Here is a 17,744-nt window from a genome sequence, read left to right as displayed (position 1 = left end):
CGCAAAGCACACGCCAGAGACAGTCATGCTTGTGTCAGGTGAGCAGGATGGCCGCTTTGGCACACGCATGTTTACCCATGCCTGGAAAGTCTGACAGATATGTATGGCATGCGGCCTGGCCTTGTCATTCACGAATGTGAGGGCCATGCTACGCACAAGCGATAGAGGGGCAGGGAAAACGTTGGGCAGTCAAGGACGCAGAAAGCTCATGCACTCTGACCTCTGATGATATATGATGCAGGAGGCGTGGGTCGCTTTTTCTTGGGGCGGCCATTTCACAAGCTTGATCGGGTCTCAGCGAAGACCAGAAATCTGTTGGGGGGTGGGGGGGGGGGGGGTGGGTGTTCAGTTAGGATGATTCCAAATGCCCTGACTGACAGGAACCTTCAAAAAAATATAACAGTTATTTCTACAGTGTTTGGGCCCAATCTGAGATCTTGTTATCAGGCCCAAATTTCCTAGTGGCACCCCTGGTCAGGACCATTGCTGAAAGTAGATGATCCTGCAGATGAGAAGCTAGCTGCTGAGTGATGCACTAAAGCATCTGTGGATGTTACACAATGATATTCCTACCCTCAGCATCCCAATGTCCTGTTTCTTTTCAACCTAGCTGGAGTCAGCCATATTATAGCATGTCTACTCATACAGTATGTATGCGAGTCTGTGAGTGAATATTTTCCAGCAGCCTACACCAATTAGTCGAAGAAGGATAATCATGCAGCCTTTTTATGGCACGCTAGGATGATTTGATGACAGTGTTAGGGTTCAGGAAGGTACCCGCAGCCTACCGTTATTCTTCAGTCTGACACCGAGCGCAGTGACGGGACAAACGGAAGCTGGAGAAAAGAAGCTCAGTCTCACAGATGCTCCGATGTTCTTGTTACCTGTGAAAAGCTGTAGTGCGGCTTAGAGCACATCCCAGCCAGGCTAGTCATCTCTGCCAGCTCTGCAGAGAGTATTATTGTGGGGGCAAATTGTCTTGCTAATGCCGCTGGCCCCGTGGGCGGGAGACAGGAAACAGACAAGCACGGTAAAGGCTGTGGATGCGTGTCGTGGGTGTTCGTGAAATGCAAGGGGTTTTTTGGGTGGCCTCTGGATGACTTTCTGAAACATAGTGAGAGCGTGTTGTGTGGAGTGTGGGGGGGGGGGGGCTCTCACCAGGGAGAGACTGATGGAACTCTGCCAGCTGTTTCCATGACATATGCCGGATAATCCTTGCGTTTCCCAAAAACACAATCCTCTCAAAAAGTCAAGTGGCTTCTGGGCTGAAGGAGTTCAGCACTGCTGGGATGTTGGGACACTTTTTTTCCCTGTCTTTTGCTGACTGTGTGTCTGGCTTTAATAACTGCGTCACTCTATAGCGGGAGAAGTGGCCGATAGATAATAACACTAATGGCGCTCCTCTGTCACTGCAGCAATAATTAGGCCGCGTACGTCCCTTTGGTCACATTCTTTAGATCAGTGTTTAATGACTACACATTAACTTCAGGCCCTCGTGAATAGCTGTGTATACCACCACAGCAGACATCATCACAGCGCTGAACTATCTATGGGTATCACAGGGGTTTGAGAGAGCTCTTTAAGATGAACCACGTGGTACTTTTCTCCGAAGCAGCACTAAAATTTGCATTCATTATGCGTCAGCAGCCACATGATGGGCGATTGCTAGATCCTTGATCCTGTATAATTATGTTTATATTATCTCTGACTGCAGATTGAAGAAAGCAGCACTGCAGTTCACATAACTTATAATTGTAGAGATGCATATATATATTACACAATTTCTGACATATGCTCCATCAATTTAGGAATCCACAGACTAGCATATGCGTTATCCTAAATACTTGGAAGCAGTCGCTGCTTTTCTCTCTCTGCACGCCATGAACCGAGCGATGGTACCAGAGGGCCCCCAAACCTGAGAAGGCTGAGTTGAGACCAGAAGAGTCACAAGTAGCTGTCTGAAACAATCTCAGCCTGGCCAAAGCTATGGCTCCCTGTGCCCGCATGGGGTTTTGATTGAGGACCACAGTGCACGTCGCTGAGCCAAATGACTTGTGCTTTAGCTCAGTACGCCACCCAGCAGCCCCCTGCCTTCCCTTTATGTGTGTTCATCAACCATGAAGGGTGCCGCACACGTCTCACGAATAAGTGCAGGTTTAAAGTGTGCTTGGCGGCCAAACACTGAAAGTCAGTCTTGTGTGGAGATAATAGGGCAGGCATGTTCCCCCGGGGCAGTGAGCCGCCTCGCACTCAGCGCCTGTATGCTTTGCAGCCAGTCTAGGCAGACGATGGGCTTTAAACGAAGGCTGAGCTAATAGGCTAAAATCAATGTTTGATTAAGTGAGGTATCAGCCCCTTTATTAATTTCCTGTGGCTGCTCTTATGCAGCCACTGCTGCATACAGTTCAATTTAAAACGCTCCTACTGGCCCGAGACCTGAATATTAGGCACGCACAGTCAGGGAAGGCGCAGTACCAAAAAGAAAATGATTAGACTGTGTGTGATGGTTGAATGACATTTATTTTTACAAATCATTTTCCTGTGTAGTATAGACTTTTTTGTTCATATCAATTCCAGTAACATGCAGTCAAATATGTGATTTGCAGTTTTGTGCTTTTACTTCATCTTTTTCCATGGGGTGTTTTTCTGGTAACATGTACAAATTTATATTTTAAATTTCATTGTTATTTTTTCAAAGGTCACAGCCAGGAATTAAAGCTCTGGCTTCATATACAGGTCTGAAAGTCACAGACTGTTCACAGACTGTGTCATAGCCTTTGCTATTACATTTAGCATTTTAGCAGATGCTCCTATTATCCAATGTTACAGCTGCACAAACGTATAATACAAATATATACAGTGTATAAGGAATTCATGTTAAGTCTCTGGCTCAAATGTACCACTGCTGTGCTCTACATTGGAACTCAGTCGGTTGAGCATTGTGCTAATACTGTAAAGGCTCAGAAGCATATGTACATATATATATAGGACCTGTTTTAGTACAGAAACAGGCTATGAAGGATCCGGAGGGGGAGCATCTATTCAGAAAGGGGTTTGGTGTTTGCTCAGCTCTACCATCATCCGTGTGGTGTATTCGTCCCTCAAGCTTGTTTTACCATCCACTCTGAGGCCCACACCAAATGTGGCCTCGCAGTTGCCATATTAACCTGACTGAAAAGACAAACTTCAGCGCTCGTGCCCTAATCTGACGCATTTATCATCTTCAGTCGTTTATTCTCCCACTTGAACTGTGCGCTATGTGATACATCAAAGCCCCCCCACTCCCCCCCCCTCAGGGGCTCCGCCGTGTGTTTCGCTCTAACCGCAGGGAAACCGCAAGAGGCTTGCTATCTCTGGCCTTTTAAAGGGCTTCGCCAGTCCTGCAGCCGCTATAACAGGGAAGGAGGTCCACCATATTGTGTGGATCGGAGGGAAATAGATGTAGGCTCATACATTATCTCAATCAATTACCGACACCAGGCACGGGAAGGACCGGAACATGAAAGGTAGCAAATGGCTGACAATTGAATTAGTCTCAGCTCTTCAGGCATCATGACAGGGATGCAATTCTTTGAACATTAGTGAAAGGGCATGTGCATTACTTCTCACCTTGTCAGACTCGCTGCTTTGGGAACAAATTATGCGCAAATTAGAAAGGAGTGTGTGTGTGTGTGTGTGCGTGTGTGTGTGTGTGTGCCTATAGATTTGTGTATGCATAATTGGGTTTGTGTAAGTAAATAGTTGGAACAAAAGATGCTATAAATATATTTCTAATGAGTTGGAAACAGTTTGTTTCCCCTGGTGGTACTGTACATATTACTAGTTTGTGTGCATGATTGATGTGTGCTGTTCTTACAGCAAAAATAGCCACGGTAATTAAAGTCTACAATAATTAACAGCTTACACAATTACTGTCACATTACAGAACAACAAGAACTGACATATTTTTACTTTCCATTTGCCTGTGATTTTTCAATGATGGTTCAATGTACATACAATGGAAAATGGTAAATATATTAATTCAGAGGGTGAAGTCAATCCGTCTTAACATGTGTGAGTATTTCTTACCACACAATATACATACAGGGACACCGTGAGTATACAAATGCATCCGCGCTGCTGAGATTATCCAGTTTGATATCTAATGCATTGATTTTATATATGTAATGTGGTCAAAAAAATCTAAAACCTAATTGGTGGGAGTATACATGCCCCTGAGCAAAGCTAATCTTATTTACAGGGTTTTAGCCAAGTCCCCCTTCAAAAAAGATTTGACAATCAGTGAGACTTTCTCCTGGTTAAATGAATAAAATAAATACACTAATAAATTACCTTTACTGGATAATTTTTTGGCATAGTTTTGTGGATCACATATGATATCCCCAATGTAATGAGAATATCACATTTTACTGCAGTTGTTTTTTTCTTTTTTGCTTGATTAATGGACACACACCACTCTGAATCCCTTGCTCTCTCTTTATCTAAGCAGTTTATGAATCATGCATTCCTGATGTGCAAATGTAGTGAAGTATAATTTCTGATAAGACATAGTTTCAAATAAAGCAGCTGCAGATGATTTCAATTTCAGTCAGATTACATTGTATGATAAATTGGTTTTACCTAATGTTGGGTGACTGCATGGTAAAAAAGAACTCTCCGAATATGCATGAAATGTGTAAGTTCAAGAGCTGGTAATATCTGTGAATTATTTTGTCAAAGAGAAAAAAATAGAGTTGTGCAGGAGATTTATATTTTGAATGCTCTGGTGTTCAAATTTTAGTATGCTCATCCTGGCCTGAATCGACAGCTACAGTGAAATCAGTTTCTCTTGTGGATGTTCTGTTATCTGCCTGAGCCGTGACCAGCAAGTTCTCTCACCAGCTCTATCCAATAATAGCACTCGAGGATTAAGAATTCTGTATTTATTTAGCATTTGGAATTAGTACATCTGGAGAAAAAATTAAGCTGAGAGATCCAGCTAACCTTGAGCATTGCTGAACTGTTACAGCAATGCTGCAAGAACATGGAGTAACTTTGTTACATAGGGATAGATATTTTGGCCTTTATTTGTTTGCTTTATTTGCTCGCATATGAACAAGAGATGTCTAAAATTCATATATTTTAAGTAATGTCTCGCAGCCAGAATCTACAGTATGTGTGGTTACTGCTATCTTTGCTGTTGTACCGCTTTATACTAAACAAAGGGATATTAAAATTGAAATTGGCTGTAGTCTCACATCAGCAGGATGCCTCTGTGCTTCTAAAAGCTCTGGCTTAGTGCTTCCTTGATTCCACCAAGGCAACATTTGCATCCCAGTCAAAGTAATGATAAAGAATTTGCATTACGTGTATGTCGGTCACCTCTATTTGCATTACACATCGGACACTTCAGCGCGCTGGGTTGTACTGCAGGTTTTCCATTGTCATGGACACTGCACACAGCACTTTTTTGGATTTCCATAACATGTCTTGTCACACATTTCTCACGCTAGGTTTGTTTTCGTTTTCGGCATTGAGGACTAAATCAGGGCTTCCCACACGTTACCTGATTACCTACACTGCTCTATGCCAAGCACAGCTCAGTCCAAGCCTTGCTTCTTAATTTGTCCCCACACAGCCGAGGGCCATGGTCTCAGAAGGGACTATCATGTGACCATCTGCCCTTCTAGGGCTTCATTTGTACATGCTAAGTTAAATACAGCACCGTTTCTGTTACTTACTCTTACTGTCTTTTGATAAATAAGAAGAGAGAGAGAAAGAGTGGGGTGATGGGGGTGAGTGGGGGTGGGGGGGTACAGTACAGAGACAGTCACAGGCTTGTCTGTCAGTGGAGCTGCAGGCTGTCCCCAAACCCCTAACAGTATGACTTTTTGTTGGAAATGACTCAAACACTTAGGGAATGGCACCAGGTATCACAGAAATTACAATGCACATAATGCCTTCTAATCAGTTGGGAAATTATCCTTATGCCTTTCCTTCATGTACAGGCATCGCCAGCATTAATAGCAGCTCTTAGTTTGTGTTACTGAGCTCAGGCAATGAAAACATCTAAAGATCTAAGCCAGAGACTCTTGGCTGTGCATGTACATTTCAGCAGAGATGCTGCCAACATCATGTCACTTCCTGGAGCTGTGGGAGTTAGCCTATCTACAGACAATATTCCCTACACTGTAGAGAGGGAACCCATTACCTGTCATGTTTTTTTTTGCCCATACACCACAATAACAATTCAGCTAATGGACTGCATTGCGTACTGTGAATTGGAATTTCAAAATGCTTTATTTATGCACATCCATCACCCGTTCTGTCAGGTCCGGCGACAAATTGCCTGTCGCCTGCCACAGATGACAGGAAATTTTTTTTTCTTTTGTTTAAAAAACAGCAGATATTGCACTGTGTTCATTTTTATTCAACCCAATAAGAGCAAGAGAGAGAGAAAGAGCAAGAGAGAGAGAGCTTGAAGCATGTGAGGTTTCTAGAGATCTATATCCCGTCACGGCTTCATTAATATGTTTTCCTCTGTTTGTCTGGGCTGGAGGGCATTTGGAGCGGCCTCCCCCGTAGGCACAGCGGTCTGTGCTGTCAGAAGGGCCGGCCTGGCCGTGTGAGAGGCCATCCTTAACCTGCTGCCACACGCTGCTGCCCCCTTCTCAACGGGGAGGGCATTAATCAGTGTCAGAGTATGGATTTCACATTAATTAGATTTGTCCTTGAGGGCCTGTCAGATTCAAGTCAAACGGTCTGTAAACAAAGAAGAAAAAAAACACAAAGTATTCATCCTATCCCCTCTCCCCTAAGGTACTCGCTAAATATTTTCACAAAAGTGTTCCTGTGTTTCATGTTACAAGAAAAAGTGTGGATAGTTTTTGAGGAGCATTTTCTTGTCAATTCTCCCTGTCAGTGAACTATTCATCACTCAATGTGTCCACATTAAGCAGTATCAGTCAGAGGTGTAGTGCTTTCCTAAGATGACTCAGTAATCGAATTTCCCTTGGATTTCTTTTTTTTTCCCAAGACATTTCTCTCACCATAGCAGCGCATAGAGAGCACTTTGTTCATCGTGGCTTTATGTAAGAGTGCGTACAAGCTATGAGTCACAGCTGAGTTGTGATGTGCAGGACTTTATTGCTGAAAGAGCAGAAGCTACTACAGCTGTGCCCTGATTGTGTTCTTGCTGTAGGTGATATAGGCTGCATGCCACATGTTGTTCAAAAGGTAGCAAATGAGCCTGCAGTCCTGAGTTTTTGTGTTGCTAAAATTAGCTTGGTGTTGCTGTGTGTGGAGATTGTGCTGACAGGTACCTGATGTTTTACTTGATCCACTCACTGACCAGGGACCAGGAACAGAGCATCTGTACTGTTGTATTGCAGGAAGGCGATATGTTTGTAACTCATTGTGTGCTGAGAAGAGATTTCATCACTCAGGACAAGGACAAACAGTGATGTACTGAAAACTTCTGGTATTTTCGTACTTCAATTTGTTTTCACATGCATGAAAGCAAGAAAGGAGGTCATTTATTCACTTTGAGTGTGTTTATGAGAAAGTGTGAGTCTGTCCCACGTGATGAAAAGGATTATGACACTTACCGTAAATGTGGCTCGTAATGGCTGATTTCAGAACATAAACAACCGGTCTAGACCAGCAATGCATAATGCTTGGCTCAGGGACCCAACATGACCTGCCAAGGCCTTTGCTTTGGCCTGTGAAACAAATATATCATCCTATATATAATCTTATAGAGGGACGTGAATGGGGGAATACAGATCACTCAAATTCTACATAGGCCCCATTAGGCTGATTCGGGTTCTATCACTTAAAAGTATGTATCTCAGTCCAGTCTTAACACACCAGTAATATAGTATTGTCTGAAGCTGGGTTCACAGACACATACAGTATCTGACCATGCATGGCCATGCTGTATGGTTAATGAAGAAATTAACAGGTAAATTTAATACCTTAATTTAAACAGTTTTTTATTATTATTCAAGTCATTTTCACCATATTCACTTAAGCACTGAAACATGATGGAAAATTCTTTTTAAAGATAATTACATACTCTTTTTCAGAATTTTAATATTTTAGCCTACATGTGCTGAGATTATGATTTTGGTTCACTAAGCTCAAAGCATTAGCTGTGCTTGTGCTCGAATAAGAGTCTGTTCAAAAAATAATAATAATACATTTCAAATGAGCAGCATAAAAACAGCATCTTTAAATGGAAGATGGAGCCACTGCTTCGATGTCTATTCTCTTTATATGTGTTCTCCATCTATGCTGTGACTTCAACTGATCAAGTCTGGAAAGTGTGTTTGAGTCATTGCAATATAAATTGGCGACAGAAAGCCCTTTGGAGCATGGTCACTAAATCCGCTTTTTTTTTTGCAAATAATTCTGTGCTTTTCACAACCACGGCCTCTTAATCCTCCATCTCGTACAGCTTGCCTTTTTCATCAGCGACAACCAATAGCAGGGGCGGCCTGGAGCAATCGGGCAAAAGTAGAAATGTGGCCAGCGCTCAGGCGCCCCTGGGTGTGGAGATTATCTTGCTAGATCTTGACCGTTTGAAGAAGTGGGTCAGTCAGAGGCAGTGAGAGGTCACCGCTCCTCTGCTCTCCACTCATTGGACAGCCTAAGAGCATGGAGGCGGGGCCTTCGTCTTCCAGAGAAGGGCTGTGGTTTGTTTACATGATGCAAATCACCGTGCTGGTTGAATCTCCATTGCGCTGCAGGCTTAATGTCCATTCGGCTGTCTCATCGTGTTTTTTTGACTGTCGCTGTTCACTGTGTGCAGTCTCTGGGGCTCAGATTTGGTGGACTACGAAGTACACACAGTTAATCCTTTCACACATTTGGTATGTTGTCTTATGAATTTGCATTTATGGCTGTCCGAGTGCTTTCACCTGGCATGGTGATATATTATAGCCTCCCCCAGAGGAAGGGGGTTGCATTTGGTGGGGTAGCCCCCTCCTCCCGCATATGGTACTGTCTTCCGGTGGCAATGATTGTACACAGCACAGATGCTGGATTTCAGAAGGAAAGGGAGCTATAGTAGAAGACACATGCATCAGAAGACAAGTATGCACCTCTGTACTCACACAAATTTAAGGATAGTGCACAAGCAATGGCACAGGACAGCGCATGTTACTCTGCATTTCAAATTGAAACTTTTTTTTAAAAAGGGGATAAAATAGTGTTGAAAAGACCATCCTGCTTGGAAATAGTATATAGGGAGTGGCTAAAAATGTTTGACATTTAATTGTTATTTACAGTAAATGATTGCATATGATTGCTTTATTTGGCATAGGAGTAGAATTACAGTGGAATCAGACTTATTTATTTATTTAGACAATTATGTACTGCATAAGTTATAAGTTAAAACAAATAGATGTAATGTGCAACTTCTGGTAATGCCATTATGCGTACATTCATTAATTTATTTATTTACGGTTGTGTACAACTGTTTTGTGTAATGCATTCCAGCAGAGTGTGAAATTGAAATTTCTCCTCACAGCTGAGAAGGAAGCTCTTAGAATTCAATAACAGACTCTCTGCTGAGTTGTCAGATGTTCTGTGGGGAAATCTAATCGCTTTTGTCTGAACTGTGCTCCTTCACACGTTAAGACATGAGCATTTGCATTTACGCACATCTATTTGCTTGCCGCGTGAATATGAAAATCACCCAAAGGATATAGGATAATTACCATTGTGTTCATTGGTAGATTAGAAACAATAGTCGTGTTTTCACAAAAATTAATAAATTAGATAGACCTATCAATAAATAAATAATACTGGTTCATTAAAAATAAGTTTCAGTGTATTTGGCAATGGAAAAGACCAACCTTATCCCATGTATTTAATTACAGACTTCCCATTTACATAAACCTACAGTATCCAGCACTGTATCAAGCCTGGACTTGAACATCTCAAAGGTGTCTGCCTCTACATGACCTGGCGAGCTTTTCTATGTATTGACTCTTGCCAAAATACTAATTGATATTTCTGCAGAAATTTCTTTTCACTAATTGTTTTACCTATGCCCACTTGTTCTATTGACAGGATTCAAGCTAAAAAATATTTTGTAGTTCACTTTGTTAATCTTTCTTATGAACTTAAAAAAAAAAAATCAATCAAACATCCCCTTTCGCCTTCTTTTTTCTTTACATGAAGAGATTAACTATCTTATGTTGTTTGTCATAACTTTACATTTAATTCCAGGAACCAATTTAGTTGCCCTTCTATGTACTTTTTCCAGAGCTTATATACTGCATCTTTCAGGCATTCTAATGCATCAATATGCCTTCCTTTGTATACGATAATCACCATATATATATATATATATATATATATATATATATATACTTAGCCTACAGTGTTTAATGTGGAAATAACCCATCTGCAGTTCATTGTAATAAAGCAGTGTTATCCTTTTTAGGCTTGAAATTATGCCCATCCCTGAGCTGCTGTGTTCTGATATTGCAAGAATTTGTCAGAGCTGTGCTTACAGACTTCACTGCTCGCACCCAAGGCTACGCAGCTTTTCAGCCGCCGCACAGAGATGGTGGGGCATTTAGTCTAGCATTGACGGAATGCACTTTCACAGGAGAGCATGTGCTTCTCATTCCGATAGCATTCTATAAAGCTGGTAATGTCACCAACACCAGGCCACGAAAATAAAGAGGCCATTGTAATCTTTTTCGTGTTGCGATTCTGTGATCTGGAGCACTATTCTCCCGCCCTCATATTGTTTTATGATTTCCCCAATGGAGTAAACTGGAAATAGTCACAGAGCTGTGTTTGATTTCACAGAGTGAGACCAACCTCACTCCACCACTGTCTGCTGCTGAATGCATAATGGATGTGCATATAAAACAGTTCAACGATATCCTGGCTTCACTTCAGTGCTAAAAATCATGCTGTTGTTTATTTTGGCCTTCTAACCAAGAAAGATCTATTATTTTTCAAGGCAAATCTAACATCTTTGTATTTTTTTCTGTTTTCAGTAAGAAAGCATCCTTGCTTGGAGGATAACAGACAGGAATTCCAATGCCCCCGGAACAACTGGCCTAAAATGGGACATTGAAGCAGGTAAATACATTCATACACAGTATGAAGAGAATAGAATCCAAAGTTATTAGATTTTTTGTGGCATCATATTATTTGTATATGTTTACCTTTTATCTGGTATGTAGTTGATATTCACAAAATGACTAGTGTTCAGTACAAACGGTGTCAACAGGGCAGGCAAGTCATTTTCTGGCAGATTAAAGCTTTTTCTAACAAAATAAATTATACAATAATAAAAGCTTATGTAAATGTGAGGTTGAGATGAGTGACTGCACAGGGCACAGGGTGTGTCTGGGACCAGGAACTGGCAGTTAGATAGGAATGACACCATACTAGGTTTAGTACAATTTCTGCACAACTTGGATTCATAAGCTTCTTCAACATAGAGACATAGATGTTGTGACCTAGGGAGTGGGGAGAGAGTGGGTCTGAGGATCACAGTCATAAATGGAAAGCAGACTGAAAAGCTTGCCGTTATCAAACCTTCTCACGCACTTAGGTTTGAATGTCAGAGAAATGGGAGGAGACGCGAAGCTCCTGACGGATAAGAGCTCCACTTTGGGCTGAAGCGTGAAGGACTCGACCCTTTACCCACAGCGGGAAGGCCAGATCCCTGCTGTGAGAGGACGTGGTTATCTGCACAGCAAGGAGTGAGGGGCCTTCATAAAGCTGATAAATGGAGCTTTTCTCTGGAGAACTAGAGCGACAGAGAGTTAGATAGAGAGAGAGAGAGAGAGAGCGACAGAGAGTCAGACAGAGAGAGAGAGAGAGAGAGAAAGAAGCAAATGATATTTGGTGGGTACTGGACTGGAAACGGAGGAAAGGAGGAAGGCATGGCTGCAGATTACTCAAGACTGCCTTTGAATTTCAAGATGCAGAGCTCCAGCTCTGGAGCGATGGGGTGCAGTTTCTGTCTGGAGGAGAAGAAGATGTTGTACTTTGATATGTGCATTTTAAAAACGTGCCTCAGTGTTATTATAATGCGAATGTGTTGAAAATATCTCTATTCCTTTCATCACTTGTTCTAAAAGCGATCCCTCAGATGGGACTCATTGCTGTATGTATTGATTCTCATTGTGAGAATATTGAAAAGAGAGTCCAGAGCGAGGCCTGCTTTTGTTGTTCTCCCAGGGTGACGTTAATGTCTTTGCCATTTTTATTCGTGCTAATACAACCCTGAGGTCAAGGAGACTGTAGCTGCATTGATGCTCAGTGGATGTTCGTGCCATACGAAATCTTCTGAATGGATTGGTTATAGTCAAGTTGGCCCCATTTTGACACCTGATTAAATCAGGTACACTACACATGCTCTCCCCTGCCGGGCTCAGAAGGGACTTCTGATGCTTCCCTGCAGTCTCGTCACACCGTCCTCGTCAGACCTCGTCCGCCCCAACCTCAGCCACATGGGTCACATCCATCACGGGTCGTCTAATAAATTTGCTGTGGCCATAAGCAGTCATCACGTCCGCACACCAAGGGCTAACAGTGTAGTACACTGTATAATGGATCAAAAAGACTGTTTACAGGTCTGATTCTCAGTTGAAGCAAGGAATTAATTTGAAAATATAAACTGTGCAATTTTCTATATGTCTGCTAAATACCAAAAACATGTGTGCGGTTGTTTAAAATTTTAAATGGCGAAAAATGTATCTAGTTTTTTATTAAACTTGCCTTAGTGTTGAGTCATGTTTTGTATTAACAGTTTTTATACCCAATTCTGAAAATGGTACTCGTGCACATTGTAGTTATTCGCTGTTGGATTTTTCTGTTTCAAGGGTGTTGATCAGGCACACAGGAGGAGCCAGATTTTTCTGGTTTTAAATGCAAAGGCCAGCTAGCTCTCTGGTACATCCATCCACCCATCCATCCATCCATTACCTGACCTGCATTTCCCTGGCCAGGGATGCAGGGGCCTGGAGCCTATTCCAGCATGCCCTGGGTGAGAGGCAGGAATAGACCCTGGATAGGGTCGCCAATCTATTGCAGGCTACACAGTAAAATGTCCAGTGTTAATTGAACTTTTGGAAAGTGAGACCAAATGTTATCTGTTGAGAATTGAATTAACAGTGGACATTTTACTGTGTAGCTCTCTGGTTCCCCTCATAGTTGCTGTACTCTCCAGAATTCCTTGAAGGAGTTGATGAATTAGCCTTTTTTGACATTTAATCACATGATCAAAATACTGTTGCAGAATTTATGTTTCTTGAGTCATAACATGAGTTTGTATTGGATCAGTTGATATTGAATAAATGCAGTCTGTAATACCATATGATGTTGATCATATATGTAAATTTGTGAGGCTCAGTTAGCAGAGTGGCGGTTAATCAAGGTTTACAAGCTTTGGAGTTACCTTAATAATCAAGGAGAAAAGTGGCACACACTCTTGTGCTATAAATGACATTTAGTGAACATGATGAAGTGTTTTGGCCCTTGGGGTCGCTTTATCAGGGTATACTATTTGATTGCATGGACTATTCTTAATTTGTTTATTAAAAAAAAAAAAAAAAAAAAAAAAAATATATATATATATATATATATATATACCCACCTATTATATAGCAAGAGCCACTGTTGGCATACACACTGAACATTGACTCCTGCCACTTTCTGACAGAAGCTCAATAGGGAAACAAACATATATGGATGTGTTCATGACACTTAAGGTCAAACCCCAACATAAAAATAAGTGGAGCTGTTAAAGCAATGGCAGGTTGGCTGGAGCCCCACCGACAGCACTGCCAGAAGCTTATTTACAATGGGGCCGGTACTGCAGCGTCCAGGTAGATGAGAATGGAGGCAGGCTCCCAATCAGAGGCTCTTTTCGTAGTCGGTTGTTATGGATGTTGAGGAACCTGGAGAGCTCTGACGGAGCTCGACGCACTGTAATCTGGTCCTGGGTTTGTGGCGCGGGCGGCAGGTTCTTAAAGCAGCTTTTTTGATGGCTGCGGTCACCCAGGGATGTGAGACACATCTGTGAGGAGAGGCGGACAGCTTTGATACACACCTAAAACCATTATCGCTCAGTCTGAGACCTGCGGAGTCCTGTACCACAGGCTGGAACCCAGTCTTCTTTCACTTTTCTTAATCTCTGGATATCCTGTGTGCTCGCATTGCTTTGTTATTTGCTTGTCTGGTTTTCTTTCTGAGCTAAAAAAAAAAAAGAAGTTCATCATGCGCAGTGTGGCCTTTAAAATCCTCACCATGAATGTAGAAAGCCACTGCAAACCAGTAAGAGCATAGGAAATACACATTTGACTAATCTTCCATTGAAATTTAAAATAATTTTAATGACATACATTTGTGTAGGTGGTTCACATGAATATAAACCTGGACACCTCAGCACTAAGCTATCAGTATTACTGTGAGGCACTGGGAACCTTTCGGTACTGAGAATATCATCATGCCAACTAGAGCCACAGATGAGTTAAGGTTTAAATCAGACTGTAAGAACAGGTTCATTTGAGGAGCTCTGCAGTCATGAACATTCAGGAGAAATGTTTTTTTTATTGACTTAAACTCATATGATGTTGAATCACGTGGCCATTGGGCATTGATTAAACCCCACAGATGCTGGGGATGTTTTTGAGATTTGCCCCAGAATGGGGGACAAATCGCTGAAAAGAGGCTGCAAATCACGAGCACTGGGGACTGAGCCACAGTGTAAATGCTGCCAATCGGAGCAGAGCAGAGGACCAAAGGGACGAAGGAGCAGAGACCGGTCAGGCTCAGCCAGACTGACTTTGATATTCATTTTGAAGACCAGTGGGGAGCATCATTGATCTGTGGGGAGTTCTTTCATGACTCATGTTCTTATTCTGCAGAGGTGGCTGACAGAGCCCTTATTTCATGTGACAGTGTCACGTATTTTGCCGTTGGCTTGTTTTTAGTCTTACTGAAGAGCAAAGACAGGAGATTTAACTGGGCTGGTGCGCAGGTGAAGCCTCCCCAGTTGAGTTTTTGTCCGCCTTTGCACTGGGCGGTCAGAGCATGGACAAGGAGTCAGTAAAAAGCCTGCAGCACTTGTAGTGTCCTTCTTCATGTACAAATAAAAATGCGGAGAGGTAAAGATTCAGAATCAAAAATACAGATTTTCTGGCTTGAGGGTCTTTTGGAGAGATGTGCAATACAAAGATCACAGAGGTCTTCCTGCCCTCAAGGCAAAGCCAGCTGTGCCTTATTGATCAGGCCTGATGAAGAAAATGGGAAGCAGCTGTGCTAATTACCAATCAGCCTCAGTTGTGTTTGCCTGAAGACACAGCTTGCCACTGTGCATGTACTGAAGGACTCCTGTAATTTTGTGAACAGAAAGAAACTCTGACTGTGGCCCACTCTGCCCTCCCACCCTGCCCCCACCCCTTCAGACAGACTCCCATTGCAATACTCTGCCTGGCTGCTATTTTCAGCATTTTGTGTTTTTCTAGGTGACAGAAACAAGTGCTGATCCTACGGTAGTCATGTTGGGTCTGTAGAGAAGGTGGTGTTTTTTGCTACCACTGAAATGCCTCGGATGTGAATTAATTTGTAAACACCATGGGAGAATAGAGAGAAATAATACTGGTTTGAGAAGCTGTCAATAAGCTGTCAATGGTGTACAATCTTTCAAACAAAATTGTATCTTTTGTATCTGAGAGTAGAAATTAATGTACATAATGTTCTGTTCTCATCAGTAGGACACCATTAGGGGGAGTTGCGCTGGTAGCTAAAATTAAAACCTAAGAGGTTAGCTGAGGGTAACAGTAGTTCCTACCAACAATACATCAGGTATCCACAGGCAACCAGTTGTTATCCGTGAGAGCTACACGTCTCCTCCAATCAGCTGCAGCTGTCTGTTGTGTTACAGTGTGGCCTGCGGGGTGTAAAACAGTCAGTGGCTTGCAGGAGCCTGAACTGGGTGAGTATTTGTGCTTCAGTTTCAGTCTTCCTGGTGAGGGTTAAAAGGGGGTTACTCCAGCACCACTGGAGAATCCAAATAGGGGAGAAAAGGTAAACAGGAGAAAATTTGGTTTAAAAAAAAATGTTGGCAGACACTGAGTATTTTCCCTGGTGGGAAATAATTATGAATACAGTCATATATTTTGAATCGGGGGCAGTGCATTCACAGCTACTGCAATAAAGGGTAAGGACGTCTTACCCTTACAGGCCAATTTAAGGTGTGAGTCGTGACATCAGTGGAGATACTGCTATAGTGCCTGGAGTGTGTAGTCCCTCATTATTATAAAGATTCCCTTACTCTGTATTAATCCCTCAGTGGATCTGGAGATATTTTCAGCCTTTTTCCTACTGAGGCTAACTTTCATAACATCAAAATCATAAATTAGCCCTCTGTCCTCTGAGCTTCCTCCATCTACAGTATAGCATTAAAATAAAGATGGATGCCACAAAAAAGAAAGGGAAATGCTTTCCAGCCAAGCGTGTCTGCCTGAATACCAAGGCAGTGCCCTCCAGGGTGTCAGTTAAATGCAGTGCAGTTGCAGTATTCGATTTCCAAATACACAAACCGAATTGTCGTACTTCCTCTGTGTGAAATATAGCAAGATTGTTAGGCCTAGTGTGAAAGAGAGAGAGAGAGAGAGAGAAAGAGAGGAGGAGGAGCGAGGGAGAGCTTAGTTAGTGCTCTCTCTCACAGAACAAAAGCAAAGTAATCCAGGCAAGGGAGAAAAAAATGGACAGGATCGAGAATAGTGGTAAAAGCCGATCCCTAGAGGTGACTCAACAGCTCATTATAACCAACAGATTTAAAGAAACTTTAAGCGACTTAATCAAAGCAGCAATGTGTGTAGCCATTTTAATAAAGGGAAGCAGGGTTGCTGTGCTGCTTAGAGATGTAAGAAGATAGACATCCATGCAAGCAAGCTGAGGATGCCATGAAGCTATTGGGAACAGTGTAGACAATATAACTGGAATGACAAATATTTCCCCAGTTCTGGTACTGAAACTAATTCAAATTTGACCAGGGGAAAAAGTATTTCTGAATTGATGCATGGTAATAGAGGGTTACGGTAATGACATCTTCTTGTAGGCGAACTCAGAAGATTCTTCTGTCATGGGTTCCCTTGGCAGATTTACAATGCTTTTTTTCCCATTGGGATTTTGTTTTCTGTAGAAAATATGGTCTGTGGTTAATGTAAGCCTAAGAGAGTTTCACGTTTTGTTCTACGAGATAAATCGCACCGCTAATATATAAACAGTGAATTTTGAAGCTGTTATGTGCTTTTAAAGAGTATGTTGCTAATATTGAAACTAAAAGGATTGTCGCATGCAGGCAGGCTAGTATGAAACTTGTGTGGCGGGTGCCAGAATATAACCATTGTTGTAGTTTCAATATAACAACTTACTTTTTTAAAGCACAAAACGTTGACATATGAATGTAATATATCTCTTAGAATAAAACGTGAAACTCTCTTAGGCTTACATTAACCACAGACCATATTTTCTACAGAAAACAAAATCCCTATGGGAAAAAAAGCATTGTAAATCTGAGGAGGGAACCCATAGCTCAAAAATATGAACTCGCATCCATGTTGTTGGACTAGAAACTGTACCACTCTATTACCAAAGGCTGGATCTAGTCAGACATTCCGAGAGGCATACATATACAGGGACTCTTGCCCCTTAGCTTGCTTCTGCCTTCTTGTTAATGTTGTCAAAAGAAATCCAAAGTACTTGTTTTGTTTGGGTTC

At 42.1% G+C, this 17,744-nt stretch overlaps 1 protein-coding gene across 5 annotated transcripts in view; it reads left to right on the top strand.

Annotated features, from left to right (window-relative positions):
* Nucleotides 1–17,744, top strand: part of dlgap1b (discs, large (Drosophila) homolog-associated protein 1b) — a 137,554-nt gene that overhangs the window by 34,681 nt on the left and 85,129 nt on the right. For all 5 annotated transcript variants that reach the window (XM_064332811.1, XM_064332812.1, XM_064332810.1 and 2 more), the window contains exon 3: nt 11,001–11,085. The gene's annotated coding sequence lies outside the window, so the exon portion shown is untranslated. The remainder of the gene's footprint in view (nt 1–11,000; nt 11,086–17,744) is intronic.

Source organism: Anguilla rostrata, chromosome 4, assembly GCF_018555375.3.
Source record: "Anguilla rostrata isolate EN2019 chromosome 4, ASM1855537v3, whole genome shotgun sequence".
Classification (NCBI taxonomy): domain Eukaryota; kingdom Metazoa; phylum Chordata; class Actinopteri; order Anguilliformes; family Anguillidae; genus Anguilla; species Anguilla rostrata.
This window is presented reverse-complemented; position numbering and strand designations above follow the sequence as displayed.